This window comes from Ictalurus furcatus, chromosome 11 (assembly GCF_023375685.1).
Source record: "Ictalurus furcatus strain D&B chromosome 11, Billie_1.0, whole genome shotgun sequence".
NCBI lineage: Eukaryota > Metazoa > Chordata > Actinopteri > Siluriformes > Ictaluridae > Ictalurus > Ictalurus furcatus.
In genome coordinates, this window is record NC_071265.1 from 25,726,940 (window position 1) to 25,745,145 (window position 18,206).

At 39.1% G+C, this 18,206-nt stretch overlaps 1 protein-coding gene across 1 annotated transcript in view; it reads right to left on the reverse strand.

Annotated features, from left to right (window-relative positions):
• The window catches only part of ptprfa (protein tyrosine phosphatase receptor type Fa), a 261,978-nt gene extending 244,211 nt beyond the window's left edge, over positions 1-17,767 (reverse strand). The window contains exon 1 of the mRNA XM_053636812.1: positions 16,475-17,767. The gene's annotated coding sequence lies outside the window, so the exon portion shown is untranslated. The remainder of the gene's footprint in view (positions 1-16,474) is intronic.
• Between the last annotated feature and the right edge of the window lie 439 nt (positions 17,768-18,206).

Below are 18,206 nucleotides of genomic sequence, written 5' to 3' on the forward strand. Positions count from 1 at the left end.
TGTTAATATCCATCTGACCTTTGGTTTCAGAATCCGATAAGTTGAAATATATTATGTGATTAGTTTTTCAGGTTGATTATCTGAGACAGTTACAGTATGGTTTGGTCCAAGTTGGTCAGTAGCCTTGTCAATTCCAGCTGTTCAAACAAAACATATAATTGAATGAATGAATATATATTATAAATTAATGCCATAGTATCTCACTAGCTTACTTGCATCCATCCATGTACCATACTGCTCATCCTCCCCCGCAACCCTGGAGCCTATCCCAGGGAACTTGGGGCACAATGTGGGCTACAACCTGAACCGGGAGCCATCCCATCACAGGGCACAATCACACACGTTCACATAATACGGACAATTTGGAAATGCCAATCAGCCTACAACACGTCTTTGAGTACCCAGAGGAAACCCCCAAATCACAGGGAGAACATGCTGACTCCCAATCCCGGAGGTGTGAGACAAACATGCTAACCACTAAGCCACTGTATTTCTTGCATGCTACTTTTTATATATTATTTATCACCTGACAAGAAAGCATCTTTAATACCCCTCTTGACCAAAACTGAGAAATGAGTACAAAAGTGTCTGGTCATTCTTATCTTCACTGCATTAAAAAGCTACTTCCTTACTGGCAGCTTGCAAACAACAATCTCTCAGGTCATAAATTCTCCACTGCTTTTTCCTCTGCGTCTCTGGAAATTTATAACCGGAATAAACTTGAACTGTGGCCATGAAAATGCTCATATCCTTACCAGTAACATGGCTAACTGTTCTGCAGCATCGCAGGACCATAAATCACCGCCTGCCTGGACTTGTCTGAGGTGAAATGTTTTCAGAGCCATTTACCACTGATAATGCCCCCTGATGCTCAGGTCTCAGGGGGAGGGAGGGCTGAAAGGGGGGTGTTGAGTGAAAAGCCAATGAATCACCTGCTCTTTCCATCATAAGCACAGCAGCTTCAGAGCTTTGGCCAACAGGAGAAACTCCTTTAATCCCTACAGCACTTGTACTTACTGGATTACTGGATTGAGATTTTCTGTACATTCTAATTAAACATTAGAGGTTCGATCCTAAACACAGCATATCACAATATGCACCATGGTATGAATGATCCTGAACATTTCAAAAATATCGTCCCACTCTCTGTATCTTATTTAAGAGAAGGTGAAAGCTAACTAGGTATGTGTTGGGCAGTGCTTGTGCTCCTGAAATAAAGTCCCACTTTGAAGGCAGACCGGTAGTTTGTCAAAGTGATAGTAACTTCACTTGGATATGATAGATGTGAAGTTAAAGCTCTAATGAATTCAGAAATTACTCTGATGCTCATACTCAAGCTCCTTTTAACACACTTAGCACTGGTTGACTCTATAGAAGAGAAATGATTTATAACCGCACTATCCGTCGTCACTCACAATAGGATGGGTTCCATTTTGAGTCTTGGGTACTCTCAAGGTTTCTTCCACGTGCCATCTCAGGGAGTTTTTCATTAGGGATCAATTAAAAATGTATATCTCGATTTCTGTAAAGCTGCTTTGAGACAATGTCAATTGTTAAAAGCACTATATAAATAAAATTTAATTGAATAGTATTTATTTATTTATTTATTTATTTATTTATTTATGCCTGCATACATGTATATATGTATGTATTTATTCATTTATTTAGGCAACAATACTGAAAAGCTCATAGATTTGCTAGTGGTCATTAACAGTGTTGCATATCACATGCATCACTATCAGAAAACTTAAACCTATAATACTGTTCACCAGACAAGAGTTATATGGATGCTTGAAAACCATCATGGACAGAGGAATGTTTCAGAAGCTTAGTAAAATTGAATGTTATCAGAATAATATGAAAACCAAACATCAGAACATCTCGTTCAAGTTGATCTCAAATCCAATAATGTTGATGGGGATGCCTCCACCACCAAGTCTAGTCTTTCTTATTACTAATTTATATGCCTGAAATCCCCTTAAAATATTCTTCAAATACGAAGCAAGGTAAGGTAGAAAACCTGTTTCGGACAGTTATGCCAAATGCCATGAATGTAATTGTAAACATTTGACCTTGCAGTGACCCTGACCCTGTTTGGATAAATTCCAAAATTTAATCAGTTCATCTTCTGGTTACAATGATAATTTTATATAAATCAAACAAACATTCAACCACTCTGTCTTAAGATATTGTGCTAATGATAATCTCATGTGGATGCACAGATGGACAGACACATGGACAAATGCACAGACGAATGCATGGACAACCTGAAAAAAAAAAAAAGCCTCCTCCACCTATTGTTTTCAAAGGGAGATGTAATCATATTCTGGACATAAATGAACTATTATATCTTTTAAAACACAATAAGACACAATTGCATCAGAGAACATACAAACACGCTTCAATGTGAAGAAAGAGGCTTTCAAAAGACAAAAAACTCAAAGTAAAAGGAAAGGAAAGAAATTTCAATTGGTTTGTATTATAAAAAGTACACTGAGATATAAAACTAATCATACCTATGACCTAATTGGTGCCTATAATAGTTGTTGGATTGCTTCCACTGAGGGTGTATTGAGAGTGAACACACCCTCAATGGAAGCCACTGAAGATGGATGAATATGTGATGATGGATCATCTACTACTAACTATTAAAAATCAATCATTTCTACAAAGACAGAACTTGGGTAGCAATATTTTTTCCTAAGCATCCACTTGTAATTTAGACTTGATGATGAAGTGATTAATGCATGATTTTTTGATCCCAATTTTTACCCCAGTTTTCTCCAAATGCGTTATTGCAAATTCCCATCCACTAGAAAGTTCTCACCTATAGCACAACAGTTACCAACTGTGCTTCACGTTCAACTCTGCCATCGTATCTTTTTGAACCAATACTAATCCAACATCACAATGCAAGCGAACACACTTAAAGTAAGGCTCGAGCGCCCATCTTCCATATACATGAGTTCACAGATACCCACGATTAGTGTCATTCTGATTGGCAGTGAGGAGAAATGCCATTCTATCCACCCAGAGAGCACAGCTAAAGGCTAGTTCACACTACACGATTTTAAGCCCGATTTGCAAGTTGCCGAGCTCGCCGACAAAAACCCTTTGATCAGAGGCAACTCAGCGAGCAATCTGTGCTCGCCGATCGGCAGTCGATCGTTACGTGTGAACTATTCAATGAGGCTCGCCGACACATCGAGAACATCACACAGGTATTTGGCATGCTAAATATCTGGAGCTGTCGGGCGACTCCACGTCCTCTTGTGTGAAAAGTGTCACAACTGGCAGTGATTGCAGCAACGAGCTACAGCCAATGAGACAGCAAGGTATGGGGTGAAGTCACCACGAGGAAGGGAAACCCGAGAAACCTTTTCACTCACCTCCAACTCTCTCTGTAGCACACGCAATCCCTGCTGCCCGTGTCTGCTAATCCATTCTTTCACCCACTTTCTTTGCCCTTTCTTCTTGGGGTTTCTTCAGCACAAACCTACTTAATTACCACGATGAACACATTTTAGGACGATAACAATAGTGCAACTTTGAATCACCTGATTGCAGGTATCACGTGACTGACACAAGAAGTGTGAGATTTACAACCTCGTTTACAATATGTAACGTGACATAGTTTTACACCAGTTAGTGGTGAAATCATCCCGTATTTCGGCGGACCATTCTTATGGTTTCCCAGTACGCCTCAACAGGTTTTTTTTTTTAGTGTCCTAACGAGTCTGCACCCAGCAGATTGCTGCTGAAGTTTGTCCGGTCAACGGGGGATGCTGCAGCTGTTTTGTATCTGGTTTCTTCTGAGGTAAGTTAATCTTATCATACTTTTAGCGCAAGGGAAATATTTAGGTGCACCATATAGACACATTTATAGAACGGTCTTAATACCCACACTGTAGCAGGCGCACCGATGCGTATAATTGGAGTCAGAACCTTAGCTTTCACACAATGGCTCAGAGAAAGAATAAGGGACATCAAAAGGTCTTCTTAGAAACCTGGGCAACTGAGATACAAGATATTCTAGTCCGACTGGACAATGAGGGTCTAGACCTATCAGTCAACACCAAAGACATATGTGAGTGGTATTCGTCCAGTGGTTAATAACTAGTCACCAATAGAATATCTGCACAGTTTCCAAATAAGCTCCTCTCAGCTATCGAGGACTCGTACCTTAATTGTAATGTCGCTCGAAAAGAGAGTAACTCAGAGTTGGAGAATTTACGTATATCTGAACACGCTCAATCTGAACAAATAAAGAATATGCAAGCAACGATCGATAGCTTCTAATATGAGGAACAAAACTTGGCAGGACAGAGTACAGCGTTCACTGAACGCATGGCTGAGCTCGAACAAACGCAGTCCAGAAATGCTGGTCTTTAGGGAATGGATGTCCACCACCTTATTTTCTTCGGGACAAAAATGCACATTCAGACCATACAGCTCGTATGAATGCGCCTGTGCAAAAAACGCTGTGAGCTTATAGCTCTATTCAGTGAAGTGCCAAGACTGTTGGTGCTTTAAGCAAAGGGGCTAGCTGTCCTCTAATATTGAATATTGCTTTTGATGATGCCATGGTTAATGACCTTCTGTGCTTTATGCAATTCTGTCCTGACAAAAATTTCTGAGATGTCCAAATAGCAATCTGTTACAACCGGCTAGGTTATAAAATACAGTTTCTTACATCAAATACAAACACAGTTGTTCTTACATTTGAACATACATTTAGACCAGAGCTTAAATAAAGCTCCCCAAGCATCCCCTATCATGAAGCACGCCCCCCCGCCCACCCCCCTTGGAGGAGACCAGGAATAATGATTATCTATTCTATATAAAATCTATCTATAAATAGTCAATAGAGTATTAAAGACTCATGTGTTAACTATGTTGAACCTTTCTCCTAACGGCACTGTATGGTTTATTTCAGCCATAAATAACACCAACAAAGCCCTACTCAGGAGTAGAGCTGACTGTTGAATTTTAACTTGTAATGCTTCTCCCCACAGTATTTAGAGGGGCTACACCTCTGTAGCAACAGGATAGTTAATAGAGCCTGTTTTCAACTTGCACATTATTATTATTATTATTATTATTATTATTATTATTATTATTAATTCTGGCTCCCTGGTTTAGCAACAGGGTTTTCCAAATTTTGCAACACTTTTTAAAAATTTATTAATGTATTAGAGATCATTATCAAGGATCGGGTTATCAAATGGGACCAAATGGTTACATCACTTAAAGGTAAAAATACTCACCACATTGTTTTTTTTCCATGGAATATAATACTATGTCATGTGTATGTTGTCAGTTGCAATATGCGTCTCATGGAAATATATCAGGACCGCTTCGAAATATGGGGGTCTCCTGCATCCCGGAAAGGAAGTAAGGAATAAGTTGAAAATGGGACATTCATGTATCTTGGACAAGAGTACCACTGGACACTGATTCATCTTTCTGCTGGAAGGAGAGACACTGCCTGTTGGGAGGGCACAGGAGCCCATACCAGGCAACTGACCTCAGGTGAAACAGAGTGCAAACTAGACAGCAAGATTCCTGACCAATGATTCCACACAGCGGAAGACACCAACTGTGGAAGACACCAACTGTGGTGGAACTGAATCTTCAGGAGTCAGGAGTCATGTCCTGGTCAGCTCTGTAATCACACTGCCCTTCAACCAACGATGACTGTCACACATGCTCTCGGGCTGTTGAAATGGCTCTGCATTCACACGTCCCGGAGGAGAGATTTGCAGAAGATTTATAAATTGTGGCAGTAATTTGCTTAAGGTTAAAACGATCAGGAATGTGTTTCAGAGATACCAGGTAAACCAAAACTGGTTTAATTACAGTATTCCTCAGGGCATGTTTGGTATCATTTTTATCCATATTTCATGGTGAACGATGCGGTGATATCATAAATATCATACAGGTTTAGGAAATAACATTTACAATATATGTTGCAATATGTGCTTTTTCTCCACACACACACACACACACACACACACACACACACCCTGACTCATTCTCAGGAACTGAACTAACATATAGTTCCAAAGCAGCTGGGTTCCATGCTGTCATAAAACACACTGGTTCATTCCCATTTGGTATCTTGGTAACTTACATTTCAAAGAGGCTCAGGGGTATAAAAGGGTTGGCTTGTAACATCAAGGAAGGGGCTTATAACATGAGAAGTGCCTTTTTACCATCAGGGCTTTTTGCCATTAATGCTTTAACATCACGCATCCTATGGCCGCGACTCAGATCAACATTCTTGCGTTATACTTTCAGCACTAGCTAGACGATTATCTTTTGGAGTGAGATAATTAATTAAACGGAGTCAGATATATAAATAATAAATTAAAACATGCATTCAACCGTCAGCTGCACCTGTTTCCGTCTTTGGTCATAGAAGAGCTAAATAATTAACCCTTAATATTTTAGCCCTACACCTTAATACTACTTGCAAAAGGCCAACACAAATTTGAGCATGCAATAAACACATATTTATGAGTATCCTGTTGCATCCAGAAGTCATACCCATAAACCACTGTATGAAAAAGCTTTAATGGGTCAGACCTGATGGGATATTTTGTGAACCTGAAGGGTTTTGATATAATACATACACAGGAGTTACAATCCCTGGGACGTGTCAAGGTTGAAGATGGACCATTCTCCCCAGCAGAGTATTACAGAGCCTCTGACTCCAACACCTATCTATTTACCATCTGAGAGATCCTCCATAAAAAATGGCTCATAAAATGCACGAGTGTACTTGATCTAGCCTGAGAGATTACAAACAAGAATCCAGTCCATCAAATCTCAAGTTCATACAAATGTCTTTGTCTCTCCAAGCGGGGGATTAACAAGTGTAAATGGAGAGTCAACTTATTCTCATTTGCTCAGATGATCTAATCAGGATGCAGTTTGGCAGAGCGGATGTGCAAGCCCAAGGAGGTGAAAAACACACAAGGTCTGTGATGTTTTCCCCACAATATTATGGGTGAGGTCCTTACAGATTTGGAGGATATTCAGGGTAAATCTGACAGCACTGAGGTCCTGGTAACAGACTTACCAGTATAGTTTGGAGTTTTTTTTTTTCTCCAATGCAAAATGTAGAGGTAGTGACAATGTTGTGTGTATGTCTGTGTATGTGATTGTGTGTGTGGTGTGCTTTCTAAAGGAGGCAATTTTTTTTTTTTTTTTTGGAGAAGCTTTGAGAACAGTATAGATTCCTGTAAAAAAAAAAAAAAAGGATTTCACAGGATTGACTGAGCTCAGTAGTGCAGTCTCAATATCACAAACTGACATTTATTACTAAAATGTTTCCATCACCCTTCATCAAATTTTCTCTTTATCTATGCGCATTTTTAAAAAAAAAAATCTATACACACTACTAGCTTCATTACAGCTGCGTTTATATTAAATCCCACTGATTTATTCTCACTGGAATAGCCTGAATATTGTGTGGGAACTTGTTTGAAGTGCAGGCTAGCAAAATGAATTAAGGGGAGGATTTGAGGTGCAGTGGGAGTTATTTAATATCAATTGTCCAATTGTACATCAAAAGCCTTGAAACAAAAAACAATATTATTGAACTATGAACCTTTGCATGGCATGTCTATATTCATGTCACGTCACGGAGGTAAGGACGGATGCAATCCGTAGTAAAATCGTAGTTTTAGTCCTTTTCAGACAATTCAGAGGAATCCACATGCACATTTGAATGTTTAATAAAGTTTAAGATCCCATGAACACCCCATGTTCTAATTTTACGGCCCCAGCAGACACATAACACAAAACAAATATGCATCTATTTTTAATTAACATTTCAATCCACGCTAACTTTATAGGACTCATGAGCCCACATGTCCAGCTGAGTTTATTTCACACACTTGCGTAGTGTGTGAATGCAATGTGGATGGAAAGGATGATCGGTGCAAGCCATCCAATGTGAATTCCCGGTTACTCAGCAGTAAAATTCACTTTTAAGATACAAAAATGATCATACAGTCATTATAGATTTGGTATAAATACATATTTTGATATATTTAGACATTCGTAAGAAAATCTGTGTAGCAATATGTATATGTTTGTTGATACTGTATGTGTATTTTTGGACATTTTATGTATAGTGGAAAGAAATGATGGAGACCTGAACAGAGCATATGTACACAGGGTCTAGCTAAGGAATAAATTAGGTTCTCAAAATGCATCTCTGAAATGTTTTGTTTTTTTTTTTCACTCTGAAAAACTGAACTCGCCACAAACAGCTCAGCTGAGATTCAGAGTCATCTTTTAAAACTGTACGATCATTATGGTGCTGAGACCAGTGTGGGGTAAGTTACTCAAAAAAACAGTAATCCACTACGAATTACTAAATGCTATTTACATTACTTTAAAAAGATTATGTATGTAAAAAGTAATCTGATTACTAATTACTTTACTTTCAAGTTACTTTAAAAACCTACCAAACCTACAAAAATACACTACAAAGTGAAACTCATAGTTCTTTCAGTAATTTTAGCGCGCGTCAACGTACGACATGATCAGAAAAAGTCGGATTTATCGTGACACTTGCCTCGGGTGTTGTCACTGTTTGTAGGACTACCACGCCAATAAAAAAAAAAAACTTTTCTAACTAGGCTAGTTTGGTGTCGCTAGCCAAGGGGAGGCAGAGCTAAGCTATCATTGTATGGGTTTAACTGCTACAGAGCCATGCAAAGTATATTATCTTTCCTTATGCTCTGCTCGTATCATGTTCACGTAAACTGGAACTCATATAGACAATTATACACATTGTTTTCCTGCTCAGCATCAGAGGATGTTACTGTTTCAATTTCAACAAAATTGGTCTATATCCATTTTTCCTCACACTGACTGCGAGTTAGCGTTTGGCAGGTCTGTCAGCTGTCAGCCAACAAGACACGAGTGTTTCTCCGTATTTTCCTGTAAACCCTCTCTGATTGGTCTCGCCTCCGTTCGCTGAAGATATAAAATTACACTTTTACTGACGTTCAGTTACTTAGTGACAAACTGCACAAAAGTGGAGAATTATTCAGGGCTAAAGAAAAAAATCTTCCAGCATACAGTCCCGAATTCCCAGGCCAGGTTACGTCCCTGGCAGGCGCGCGATACGTGATTTGTTTTAAAAATGCATTTCACTTAATATTGTTTTCTTAAGAATAAATTTGTAATGCAAGTAACGTAATTTTATTGACATCAGTAACTGTCATCAAATGACACAGATTTAAAATGTAACGCGTTTCATTACTAGGTAATTACTTTGCAACGCCGAGCCAGAGAACCTGTCGGTGCACTCTCTTGAGCAATGTCTATTTGAACACATTGCTTTGACCACTTTCCCTGCATATATTAACAGTTTGGAGTTTTCTAAAAAGATCATCAGTCGTGCATCTGTCTTAACTGCAGCAGAATGAAGATTTGCAGACATGCTATATAGACAGAATAACTAAATCTTTCCAATGTTTGTTGGGGGAATTCATCATGCTAATTGCTCTTCATACTAATGAAAGCACCTGTTACTGTGTTTATTCTTTAATTATTCATGGAGGTGCATTTATTTAAGTTATTAAGCAACAACAAATAATAATCAGGAAACCATTAACCTACTTGCCTGAACAGGAAGTGAGACCCAAGTGCTGCTCATAAGGTTTATTAACAACAGGAAGGATAAACAAACAATCCTGATCTTTATCCAGGTATGCGAACAGGTAATTGGTTTGCTTAATATTCATATCACCTTTATTTTATGTTGATATTAGAATTCGCAAGACAAAGTAGTTTCCGCTCACAGTGAAACTGTTCTGTTGATGTCACTGATATCTCTTTGAATCATTTCATCTGGTTTCCAACCAACAGACAGAAAGCATCATGATGAATGTTTCAAATTGGGCATGATAAGAAATGAAATGCTACTTGCAAGCTACTTTACTACGAGGCAGCATTATTCCTTACATAAACACCATGCTGTGTGGGTTACCGCAGAAATAGAAAGGTGATGAGAAGGTCAGTGAATGACAGCCTACCTGCTTCTATCACTGTAACACAAATTATACATATTATATACCGTGCCCTCCACTAATATTGGCACCCTTGGTAAATATGAGCAAAGAAGGCTGTGAGAAATTGTCTTTTTTTTTTTAGCCTTTTGATCTTTTGTTCAAAAAAAATTCACAAAAATACTCTGCTCTCACGGATATCAAACAATTGGAAACACCACACAGGATTATTTTAAAAAAAAAATCTTTGTTAAATATTGGTATGCAACAATTATTGGCACCCTTTTAGTCAATACTTTGTGCTACCTCCCTTTGCCAAGATAACAGCTCTGAGTCTTCTCCTATAATGCCTGATGAGTTTGGAGAATACATGGTAAGGGATCTGAGAGCGTTCCTCCATACAGAATCTCTCCAGATCCTTCAAATTTCGAGGTCCACGCTGGTGGACTCTCCTCTTCAGTTCACCCCACAGGTTTTCTATGGGGTTCAAGTCAGGGGACTGGGATGGCCATGACAGGACATTGATTTTCAGTAAACCATTATTGTGTTGATTTTGATGTATGTTTTGGATCATTGTTCTGCTGGAAGATCCAACCATGGCCCATTTTAAGCTTTCTGGCAGAGGCAGTCAGATTTTCATTTAATACCTGTTGATATTTGATATTAGAGTCCATTATGCCATGTATTCTAACAAAATGTCCAGGTCCTCTGGCAGAAAAACAGCCGCAAAACATTAAAGAGCCACGGCCATATTTAACTGTGGGCATGAGGTACTTTTCCATATGGCTACCTCTCTGTGTGCTCCAAAACCACCTCTGGTGTTTATTGCCAAAAAGCTCTATTTTGGTTTCATCTGACCATAGACCCCGATCCCTTTTGAAGTTCCAGTAGTGTCTGGAAAACTGAAGTCCCTTGAGTTTGTTTTTGGATGAGAGTACAGGTTTTTTATTTGAAAGCCTTCCAAACAGCTCGTGGTGATGTAGGTGACTTCGGATTATAGTTTTTGAGACTTTCTGACCCCAAGACGCAACTAACTTCTGCAATTCTCCAGCTGTGATCCTTGGAGATTTTTTGGCCCCTCAAACCATCCTCTTCACAGTGCGTTGAGACGATATAGACACTCGTCCAATTCCTGGCTGATTAATAACATTTCCAATTGACTGGAACTTCTTAATTATTGCCCTGATGGTGGAAATGGGCATTTTCAATGCTTGTGCTATTTTCTTATAGCCACTTCCAATTTTGTGAAGCTCAACAACCTTTTGCCGAACATCACAGCTATATTCCTTGGTCTTACCCATTGTGATGAATGACTAAGGGAATTTGGCCTATGTGTCACCTCATATTTATACCCCTGTGACACAGGAAATCATGGTCGAACAATTTCCTGTTTCTAGTCACCCAGATGTACTTAAAAATGTAAAATATCAATGGGAATATACTTCAAATATATTTTTCTCATATGAATTCATAGGGGGACCACGGTGGTTAGCACGTTTGCCTCACACCACCAGGGTTGGGGGTTCGATTCCTGCCACTGTGTGTACAGAGTTTGCATGTTCTCCCCGTGCTGCGGGGGTTTCCTCTGGGTACTCCTTGGACTGACTGGCATGTCCAAAGTGTCCGTAGTGTATGAATGGGTATGTGAATGTGTATGTGATTGTGCCCTGCGATGGATTGACACCCTGTCCAGGGTGTACCCCGCCTTGTGCCCGATGCTCCCTGTGATAGGCTCCAGGTTTCCCTGTGACCCTGAAGGATAAGCAGTATAGACGGTGGATGGATGAATTCACGGGGTGCCAGTAATTGTTGCACACATATACTTAACAAAGTTTGCCATTTTTTTAATATCCTTGAGAGCAGAGTATTTTTGTAAATATTTTTTTTTAACAAAAGATCAAAAGGTTAAACAATAAAAATAATAATAATTCCACAGCCTTCTTTGCTCATATTTACCAAGGGTGCCAATATTAGTGGAGGGTGCTGTAAAAAGTATCTCAAAAAAGCGCTAACAATCTCTGAATCATGACATCACCTCTAGTATAGAGTTGCTGAAAAAGGCCTGCAGCATGCTTTGCCTTAGCTGCTGCTGATCAAAAGGAGCTCAGAAGTTTTGGAGTGAAAGCCTTGGTTATTTTAACGTCAGGCTGAAAAGTACAAAGCTTCCCCTTCCTACATTAGCTGACAGTGCTGCTTCATTCAAAGACCAAATCTTGTTGCTATAGAAGATGAAAAAAAAAAAAAGAAACCTAGTCTAATGCACATCTCAATATAAAGAACTGTTTGAGGATATACCATTCATTCATTCATTCATTCATTCATTCATTCATTCATCTTCAGCAGCTGCTTTATACTGGTCAGTTTTGTAGTGGAGCCACACCCAGACTGAAATGTCACTCCACTGCAGGACACCATGTACACACATTCTGTCTGTGCCACCTACTGGCATATTTCTGGGAGGTAGGAGGAAACCAGAGAACCCAGAGGAAGCCAGCACACACACAGGGAGAACATGCACAGAAAATACATATGGACAGTAACCCAAGCTCTGTAACACTGTGCCACCCTACAGAGTATATTTTCATATGTTACACTTTATATACAGGCTGAATATCAATAAATCAATAAAAATATTACAGCAGATTTCCTTAATGCATAATGAACCAAATTTAAACCAACACCATGTAGTAGGGTTATATGGTAAATATATGATAAATGCTAGGTTTGATACCTGTCCAATGCAATGAGTTGCTCTTCAATATGCCACTTACCAACAACAAGGCATTTGTAAGCATTGATAATTCAAATCATGATTTTTTTTTTTTTTTGCTTAGCTTTTTATCTCACTTTGCAATAGAATCAGAATATAATTACTTTAAGAATGCAGTTTTTGCTTATATTTCTTCCTTAAGCTTGTCTTTATTAATTAGCACACACATAGCACACACATGGCTTAATGGTTTGTGGGCATCTTCACCCCAATTAATTAATGTGGGCATTTCACTAAGTAAACAATACATTTAAAACATTATATTAATTCCGAGCTTAAAATTGTCTATATTCTATTGGCAGATTGTTTTGCTTCTAGAAATAAACCATATGCAAATAGAATAAGACGATTTCAAGCTTAGAAAAGAACTGGAAAATGAAGAGAAGTATTAATTGATATAGTTGAATATATTCAAGATATTTTGATGGTGTTTTCATGTACATGCTACAATATTTTTTTTTATTTCTGCTAGAACTGTTCACACCTATTTGGCACCAGTGTAACCGCAATAAGTTATTGAGTTCATATAACTAATTCAAATATCCTTAATATTGTGTATTATCATACCAAAATAAACCCCCAGTCTCGAGCATATGGCAAATTGTAAAGCTACTATTGAAAAGCTGCAGGACTGAGTTTATGAATGCTATAATGAAACCTACTGAGAGCAGTCATTATGTGATTCCACAAGGAGTGGCATATTTTCCCAGATTGCCATTCACAGTGCTCATGGGCCATTTCTTACACACATATAGGTGATTCAGATTACAGCCTCCTGCTGGTTTTGTTTTGGAGTGACAGTCACGACCTGTGGTCTGTTGATTGAGTCAAGCTCTTGGTCTGGGTGGAAATAAAACACAATCACTGCTGAATGAATGACAACCGAGCATGAGAGTAATTGTAACTGCAGGACTCTGTTATTGTGTGTTTGCAACAGAGAAATGTTGAGTGATTCTGGACACCTCAATCGGCAGACAGTCCTACAGGACTCCAGAGACATGCTTCCAGTCATTTCCACGAATATGATAAGTAAAGAATGTTAAAATAATCATCCAATGCACTATGATGAGGCAGTAAATGCCATACAATTAAATGCAAAGGTTTGATTACATGTCTGAGGAGTTATTTTAGACAAATAACTATTGGGTGAAGGTAACAAAAAAAAAAAAAAATAATAATTAATTCAAATTACTGTAACTCCTACTGGCTTGTCGTGTGATTTGATCAACAGATTTAAATAAACCGGTGTTAATTTTATAAAACTTGAGCCAAGTTTGCTATTTATCCCCATATTTGTAATTCAGCATTTATTATTCATACCACAAAGCTACAATTAACATAGCAGATGGTGATGCATGTGGGTGGAAGAAACAAATGTTCATTGATTAAAAAGAAAGTCGATGAAAAGCCATTAAAATGGATCTGATCATTAGAAATGTAATTTGATAATCATTAGGACTACATGGTAATGACTGTCACAATTAGTTATCACCATTATTTGGCTCAATACTGACATCACAATTATCAAAAATCTTCAGCCAATTTAGAAACAAATCTGTAATTGTACTTTAGCATGTTAAATCAGCAGAATCACATTGTGCTTCATAATCTTGGCTTTCTTCAAAAGGATAAAAATTGGTATACAGTAATACCAATGCATCGTCATTCACCTAATTACCTCACTACCTAAAAGACGTCAGCATGACTCAGAAGCCCATAAAACACAGGAATATAATTTTGCAAGCAAGTGTTCTGTGAATGAATAAAAAGCCCAAAATGGCTCACAGATACACCATATAGGCATAAATCATTACTCTAAAGAGGTTAGGGGTTGATAATAAAGAACACAACCCTTGCCAGGGATATGAGTCATGCTTCAATTTCCGTTGGGACAGATTTCTTGCCCGTGTCATGGTACATGCGGCATCATGGTGTGTGATTAGTCCTTTCTAATGCAGAGCGACCATGGATCACTTCTGAGTCGTACCTCAGCTACTCAAGCCTGAGAGAGAGAGAGAGAGCTCTCCAGCAGTGTTAATCACCAGCGATGTGTTTGCTCTGTTTTGGATTCAGGCCTCGGCATAGACACTCGAGTGGGATTCCATTTGTAGAGGGCAGAGCTATTGACCGGGCTAGGAATGACATGCTATATTCTAAAAACTAGTAATAAAACTGTGGTGAAAGAAAAATAAACCTATCTGAAGAACAAGCTTTCCAAACTAATTTCTTTACCCCCCCCCCGCCCCCTCCAACCCCCCCCCCCCCACACACACACACACACAAAAAACCTGCAATAAATAATATAAATAATACAAATGTAATAAATGTGCATAGTGTACTCCTCCATGCCAAGAGAAGGGGATACAGTAAGTGCAAGAGTCTTATATATAATGAAATTGCATAGATGTTCATGAGAGTTCTTTAATCACTTAAAAGGTTCTACACAGTACTACACAACATAGTATAATAAAATGCTAAACATGATTGATATTAACATCAAAAGAAGACGCGTCTGCTAATTGAGTTGAAATTAATAGCCTTCAACAACAATACCATAAAGCCTTGAAAATTTTTCTCTCAATTTAACTCTGACACTGCCAAATTAAAGGAATAGTTTGGTGAATTTTAGAGTGTGTATTATGCCTCTTGATAATACATTTTAGATGATTGCAATAGCCTTGTAGCTCCAGTGAATCAAGTGTTAGACACCAGGCACATTTCAATTAATTGACTATGAGAAAAATGGTGTACGTTTGATTTTCCAGTCAATTTTCCAGTCCATTTGGGTCCAGCTGCATTTACAGAAACACTAATTCTCATTCGACACTGGCAGTTTTGTTGTGCTTCTTCGGCTCAAAATAAAACTGAGTGAACTGCAGAGTCCGCTCCCAGGGGTATCTGTCTCTCATAAGCACCCAAGCATACGTCATTGTGATTTTGTTACAAAATCCCTGAAACAGACGCAATCTCATAGTCTCATAATCAAGCTCCTTGTGTTTGTGTACGAGTAGATGGTGGTTCTCTAAAACGCAGCAGCTCACGCTCACATTTCTGCTGCGGCTTCACCAGGGATTAATCCTACATCGTGTCTGCTCTTGTTTCCTCAGATGGTGCAAAATACCATCATATTTAACAACAAACAAGTCCTGTCCCACATCACATACTGCTGTCCATACTGCAGAATACATCCGGATTTAATCTGGTAGGCTAAAGTTTCATGTCATGTGTCATGTCTAATGCTTGCAACAGGACTGACACTGAAGACTTGCTGCATCCATTCTGAGTCATGTATGTGCTCTTATGCAATTCTGAATGCAACAGATTTGCAACACTCAGCCTGTGCAAGCAAATGCATGTAACAGGTTTTTTTTTTTTTTTTTTTAAGCACAGAAGTTAATGGTTCTATTGACCGCCCCCCCCCCCCCCATAAATAAATAAATACATAAATAAACAAACAAATAAATAAAATCAATCAGCACTTAAGAAATAAGGGAGGCGGTGGTAATTCAACCCAGGAACCTGCTGAGAAGCTGGGTCGTGTGGTGAAAGAAAGCATGCATACAAATAAACGCACGTGCAGTTCAAGATACCTGAAGTGTTCTTTTTTTGCCTCTCTCCCCCCCTCCCTAAAATCAGAGCAGGATAATGTGAGTGGTGCGCATTTTAAACTCACGCTCTCTCCATGCATTGATGCTCTAGGTTCTCTGTTCCCCGCTGTATCTCGTGCGCGCGCGCTCGCTCTGAACACCAGCCGCGTCCCCTCTCTCTCTCTCTCTCTCTCTCTCGCTCTCTATTTCTCTTCTGTCGTGTCCTGTTTTCTCTCCACAGAGTCTTAAAGCAGACAGAAAATTCCCCACGCAAATTCAAAGTATATTCCTCAAACACGAATATAAGGTCCGCTGGACGAAACAAATAGATCTTCTGTCGGCTGTGTGCGCGCGCGCTTCTCCGTGTGGCGGGCGGCAGCTCTGCTCTCTTTCCGCTCTCGCGCTCCCCTCTCTCTCTCTCTCTCTCTCTCTCTCTCGCTCTCTCTCACGGACTCGTTGGCTCGCGCCGGACACCGGACGTGTTTCCTTAGCCAGTGTTTCCCTCCAGATCCTGCCCCTTTACTCCAGATCTTACGGTGTTTGCTATTCCAGCACACATGATTAAACTTATCACGAGGATAACATGTGTGCTGGATCAGTGTTACCCATAGTTCCCCTGTTCTGCTGTTTTTAAAAATCGCACTCACCTGACTGAATTTATCAGCTTATTAACGCACCAGTCATGAGGTAGGCAGGGTATCACTAAACTGTGCAGTTCATCACACACTCACCTAAATACACTTATCTTCGGTAAGCACTTCATCCTAGTCAGGGTCCAGGTGAGTCTGAGGCAGTCCCGGGATCACTGGGACACCAGTCCATTGCAAGACACCATGCACACACTCCTTCACCTCTAGGGGTAATTTAGCATAGCCAATTTGCATATGTGAATGTTTTGGAGGAAGTGGGAGGAAATCATCGAACCTGGAGGAAACCCACATGAACACAGGGAGAACATGCAAAACTACATACACTGTAACCTGAACTCCAGAACTTTTTGTTTGTTTGCTTGCTTTTTTTTAAAAAAAAAACTCATAATTGATGATGAGTTAACAAAAAAAACAAAACAAAAGACTGCATTTTATTTAACTGCTTTCTAAACTCTACAGTGGATGAAGGTGATGGATTCTTTGGAATCCTTTTAAAAAAAAAAAAAAAAAAAAAGTATTTACATGATGTGTTGCAGCGAGTAGTGTTGCCACCTCACAGCTCCAGTGTTCCCAGTTCCCAGTTTGATGTTATTCCTGTGTCCTCCAGGTTCTCGGGTTTCCTCCTACAACACCTTTTTCAAACAGCAATACACCACTGCTAGTAGTGTCTATGCCGAATTGCCTCTGGATGTGACGGAGTGTGCGAAAATTTGTGTGTGTGTGTGTGTGTGTGTGTGTGTGTGGTGCCCTGGGATAGACTGGCATCCCATTCAAGGTGTATTTCTAGTTGAGTACAGTGGTTTACATCACCTAGACTTTTTTTTTATAAGAAAAAAAAAAGAAAAGAAAAATGTCTGCCACTAAGTGTTATATTAAATATTTTAACAGACTACCCTTAATCGAGAGGACGTGCCATCAGAGAAAGTGTAGTGTGTGTAACCTATTGTATATCAACAGTAAAATAAACTGCATACAGTTTCAAAACAGCCGAACGAGTCTACACTAACATGTCTGTTTGTACGTTTATTATGGTCTGAGTCAGTCAATTCTGGAATTTTTGTCACACACCAAAAGAACGAGAGAGAAAAATAAACACTATACACAATATTTTTTCCCCCCCACTCAAAAAACTAAAGAAATTGCTCACCTTTATCAAAAATCATTTTAT